We start from the raw sequence: 5,671 nt of genomic DNA, 5'->3' as shown, positions 1-5,671 counted from the left end.
GGAGGGAGGGCTGGAGGCAGGGAGGGAGGCAGGCAAGGAGTGAGGAGGGAGGGGAGTCGGGGGAGGGGGAGCCCTATCGGTCGGGACTGGGGGGCCGAGAGGAGAATGCTGATGAGGGGAAGAACCTGCACTGGACGGAAGGCCCACCCCTAGGCCACCCCCTCCACCACACCATGCCACCGCCCTGGCCAGGCAGCCCCGGGCACAGGAGCCTACACCAAGAGGAGAGCCAAGGAAACCTGGGGAAAAGGCCATGGAGATGGGGGGTGATGAAGAAAAATGGCAGAGAAATAGACAGCCATCAAGACCCAGGGAGGTGGACAGAGGCCCACACACCCCACGAAGACAAGACCAAGACGAGGGAAAGGACCAGAGATAAGAAAGGCCTGTCCAGTCAAGGAACAGCCCAGAAAGACAAGCCAAGGAACCCTGGGGATAAGGGAGAGCCCCCATAGAGGTGGGGAGACCATGGAGAGGCCGTGGAGAGCAAAGCACACCGTTTTGGGCATAGCGCCTAGAGAAGGACACAAACATGAGGGGAGGCTAAGATGGGGGAAGTTCTGTAGAAAGGGGTACAAGGAAGCATCCCACAGAGGCAGGGAAAGGGCCACAGAAAGAGAGGCAGCCATGGAAACAGGGTACCCAGTAAACCAGGGGACCCACAGAGACAAGGATGTGGCTCATGGACACAAGAGGCCCATTGAAGCAGGAGCAGCCAGTCCATGGAGACAAGGGAGAAGCCTCCAAAAATCGACCCAGGGAGGTGAGGGTGTGGGTGGTAAGTACAGCAATTCTCCATAATGAATAGACTTCCTGGGACACCCCCCACTGCCGCCCCAGATGAATGGGTGGAGAAAAGAGGTCAGCATCTTCTAGTCACCAGAGAGGCTGTGGGAAAAGGGGGAGCTGACCACAAGGGCAGAGGAGGAGCTGGAGGGCAGAGCCTGGAGAAGTGAGAGACTCCCTCCCAAGGAGCCTGCCACAGAGCCTCCTAGGGAGCAGAGCAGGGCAGGGGGATGGAGAAGAGAAGCCACACTGATCTTGGAGTGGGGGTGGGTGGTGCACGGCTGGGGGGGTGAAATTTGGGGGGAAGGAACATGACAGTTGGTGCTGAAAGCTGAGCCCATGACTCACCACCACCCCCATGCTCGTGATGGGAGGAGACACAGACACTCACGTGCGGCCCCCAGCACGTGTGACCGAAGGCCTCGTGTGTGCGCACACATCTGGCACGTGGCAACTCTCAGGCCACACACTGGCCTGGCTTGGGAAGACCATTGCAGGTGGCGGGTGGGGCATCCCTGACACCTACACGTGACCCTGGAGGACCACCAAACTTTGCCCACACCTCCTGATCCTGTTTGAGCAACACCTATGGCCCTCCACCCCTGAGCTCCAGCCAGGCCTGTCTCTAGGCCTCTGCAGATGGATGGGCCCCAGCTCAGAGAGAACACACCTATCCTCTCTAAATCCAGGCCTCAGAAAGTCCTGTGCTACCACCCCTAGAGAGAGGAACAGAAGCCTTGGTTCAGTTGTGTATCAGCTGTTAAGATGGGGCCTAGCCAAACCAGATAAGTTGACAAGTCCAAGCAGAAGGTCCGAGCAGAAAAAAGCCTAAAAAACCAAGCTGCAAACTCTCATTTTACAAATGGGGAAGGGAAGCCTCAGAAGCAGTGAGAACCTGCGTGGAGCCTAGTTTCTCTGTCTGATTCCCACCCAGGTGATTTCTAAGGCAAACCTACATTGCCTTAGAGCAGGCTGGCCCTAGCTTTAAACTCACTGATGACTGCTAACTTCTTTCCTCTGTTTCTAGCATTCATTCAGTGAACCTGTAACTACAGAATATCCCACCTGGCAGGCAGTTTAGCCTGGAGGCCAAGAGCATAAACCTTGCAGTCAACTCTTGGGTTGGAATTTTGTCTCTATCTCAGGAATTCCTAATTAGGGGAACTTGGACAAGTTACTTAACTTCTCTGGGCTTCAGTTTTTTTGCCTGTAAACTCAGGATCCTTGATCTTAGGGTTGTTGAGAGGATTAAACTGAACAATACATGTAAACCACGAAGCATAATACCTAGTACGTCATAATACACTCAGACGTTAGTTATTACTATAAAGAGTTCTGGTGGCACAGTGGTTAAGGCATTCAGCTGCTAACCAAATGGTCAGTGGTTCGAAGCCACCACCAGCCTGCTCCATGGAGAAAGATGAGGTACTCTGGTTCTATAAAGATTTATAGCCTTGGAAATCCTCTGGGGCAGGTCTACTGTGTCCTCTATGGCTGCTAGGAGTCAGAATTGACTTCATAGCAATGTTTTTTTTTTTGGTTTTGAGGTGTTCAAAAACTCTTACATTGCTTTTAGTCTACACTTCACAACCCTATGAGACCCTATAGGACAGGCAAAACTGCCCAGAGGGCGTTCAATGCGGTAAAGTTTTATGGAAGTGTAGACTGCCTCATCTTTCTCCCACGGAGCAGGTGGTGGGTTCTAACCAGACCTTTTGGTTAGCAGCCAAATGTTTTAACAACTACCCTACCAGAGGCCCTTCCCCATAAGACTGGGGCTGCTATTCTGTCCCTGAATATACTGAAGCACAGAGGAGTTGGCTTGCCCAAGGTCAAAGCTGGGAAGTGGCAGGGTCTGGATTCCAATCTAGACTGGCTGGTTTAACCACATGGAGTTTGATGTTAGGGAGTTTAATCTAACGCCCATAACTAATTCCTTGCTGTCAAGTCCATTTTGCCTCATAGAGACAGAGTAGAATTGCCTCAAAGGGTTTTCAAGGCTCTAAATTTCCACTGAAGCAGACTGCCACATCTGCCTCCCACTAATTGAGTGCATGGGAGCTCTGGTGGTGTAATGCCTAAGGCATTTGACTGCTAACCAGAAGGGTGATGGTTCAAACCCACCAGCCACTCCTTAGAAGGAAGGTTGGGCAATCTACTTCCACAGAGATTCTGCCTCAGAAACCCAAGGAGGGGTTGCTATGAGTCGGATCCGACCCCACAGCAGTGCGTCTGGTTTTGAAATTGAGTGCAGGACGCCTTAATAAGGTGGTAACTGAAGAATCAGACCTGGGTCTTACTGAGTCCAGTCCCCTACTAGATTTTTGGCCAGAGGTAAATAACTCCTCTAAGCTTGAATTTCCTCATCTGAGAAATAGTTAGACCAAGTTAATCTCTCCAAGCCTCTTGCAGCAACCTGGTCCTTGGATTCTGGAAGTAGTTCTGGGAACAATTCTAACAGGGGTGGGGCAAATCGCTCCCAAGGCCCTGAGGAACAGGAGGGGAAGGTGGGAAGGGATGGTCAGAGTCCCTAGGACACATGCGGACGCCACTCTCGCCACTGTGAAAGAAGCAGAGTTGAATCAGCTACAGGGTCACTTCATTTAGACTCTTAGACCTTCAGGTCCTCGATCCCCCACCTCCCACACTCCATTATGTCCAATGAAATTGCCTGTCCCTGCTTTTCCTTTTTCCCCCTCTTACCATTTCCTTCTTTATTCCTCAGGCTTTCCTTCATTGCTCAGATTCCCTTCTTCCCTCAGAATTCCCCTAGGTTTATTTTTCCCCTTCCTTATGGCTACCTTCATTCTTCTCACGAAGTGAGTCTGGAGCTTGGATTTCCCATCTTCCTCCCTCTCTGGTGAACCAGTTTCCCCTCTGCCCTAGGCGCTGATTAGTGCTTAACTTTCTCCCTTTTTCCCTCCAGGGTTCCAGCGCCTCACTCCCACCCCTATCCCCGCCCTCCAGGTGTCGCAAGCCTCAATTCCCCGACTTCCCCCCCCACGCGCCCCCGACGCCCGAGTCCCGCCCCGGCGTTCCCAAGATGGCGCCCTCAGTCTCTCTCTGCCGTCTGACATCACCGCGCTTGCCCTCCGTTCTGTGCACCCCACCCGAGCCGTCAGAGGCGGAGTCAATGAGGAGGTGGAACCGGAGCATCCTCCAGAGGGTTTAAGGGGGCGGGCATTATCAATCCGGGGGCCGGCTGGTGAGGGAACGTCACTAGAGGATTGGTTGGGCGCTGCGGGGGATCACAACGTTCCGCACTATTGGCCCAAACCTCAGAGACATGAGCGTCGATTGGCCGGACGGCAATAGGCAGACGGGCGGTGATTGGGTGCTTTCGGCTGTCCGCTAGGAGATTGAGAAGGAAGGTGGGAGGGGCGTTGCTGAGGGCGACTGGGGGCGAGAGGGAGGTTGCAGAGCAGGCGAAAGGCGACCGCGCGAGCTAGAGAGGGCGCAGCGTGAGGGTGGCCGCGCGAGGGGACCGGCAGCCCGGGCCCAGGCCCGGGGCGCGCGAGACGGCGGAGGCGGGTGAGTGCGAGCGAGTGCGCCGACGGCCAGTCCGGCTCGTCTCCCAGCTCCGGTCGCGGCCTTCTCTCGCCACCTCGCCTGCGCACTGAGGGCCGGGAGGGGGGCGCGTGCCGGGCGGTGAGAGCGGGGCGGCCCCCAACGGCCGGCAGGGCGCGCGGGCAGCGGGGCGGGGGTCAGGCTGGCGGGTGGGCCAGGGTCTAGAATCGTGTGAAGGGCTGAGTGAGGAGGGGCGGAGCTCGGGCTGGGGCCTGAAAGTGAATTGGATGCGAAGGGAAGGCGTTGGGGCTGCCCCGGAGGAGGGATCCAAGGCCCCATGGGGTATCCAGAGGCAAAGGGTTTGGCGGTGGGACGAGTCCAGGACCTGAGGGAGGGAGGTTAGAGAGCACTTGTGTGGCGGCGGCGGGGGGGGGGGGTGTTAGGGCGTGGGGAAAACAGAAAACTTAGTTACTGTAAAGAAGATACCTAGTTACTCTGGGAAAGGACTGGGGCAGTGAGAGGGGTCCGAGATGGACAAAAGGTACTCGGAAACGGCTGTTTCTAAATAGCCGGTTTAGAGCTGAGGGAGACGTCCAGGTGTGGGGATTAGGATAAAATTAACGTGAAGAGGATTTAAACCAATTTGAAGGGGAAGGTTTAGGTAACTTTGGAATAGGTTGAGAGGGCTCTCTGTAAAGAAGAAAGGGTTATGTAAATTGAAAATGATATCTGAGTACCTTGAGAATGGCCTGGGAAAAGGTACTCTTTTTTTGAAAGTATGAGGAGTGATGTCAAGGTGAAGAGTAGGGTCTGAGTATCCCTGGAACGAATGAGATGTTAGGTTGATAAATTGGAGGTTTGGTGAGAGGAGTCCGGGTGTGAGGGACAGGGGTCTGGTTATCCTCTAGGTTAGTGGGGATCTTGCATGAAAAGAAGATGGTCTGGGTAGCCCTAAAGGGGATTTGGGCAGTAAAAGGGGTCTGTGTGAAAGGAGTTTAAACTCTTGTGAAGAGGAGTCTGGATATCCCTGGAATGGGTTGTAGTATGTGCAGAATCTTTCTACAAAGAAGTAGTTAAAATGAAGAGGGGCCTGGGCATCCCTGGAATTAGGGTGGGGTTTGGTCTTCTTGTAAAGAAGGGGGTCTTAGGTTGATAGGAAGCAGAGGTGTGGGCATCCCTATGATGGGTTAGACTGGGAGGGGGCTTTTTTGCAAAGAAAAGAAGGTTGTGTTCATAATACAGGGGGAGGGGTTCTGAATATTCTTGGAATGGGTTAGGGGGTGTAGGGGTGTGAAGAAGAGTTTAAGTTCATGTGAAGAAGGGATTTGGGTATCATTGGAATAGGTTAGGGTGGGGCTGGCTCTTTTTGCAAAGAAGA

The sequence above is a fragment of the Orycteropus afer genome, unplaced genomic scaffold (genome assembly GCF_000298275.1).
Source record: "Orycteropus afer afer isolate SDZICR_OR568_19922 unplaced genomic scaffold, OryAfe1.0 scaffold00099, whole genome shotgun sequence".
Taxonomy (NCBI): Eukaryota; Metazoa; Chordata; class Mammalia; order Tubulidentata; family Orycteropodidae; genus Orycteropus; species Orycteropus afer.
Note: the sequence above shows the minus strand (reverse complement) of the source record.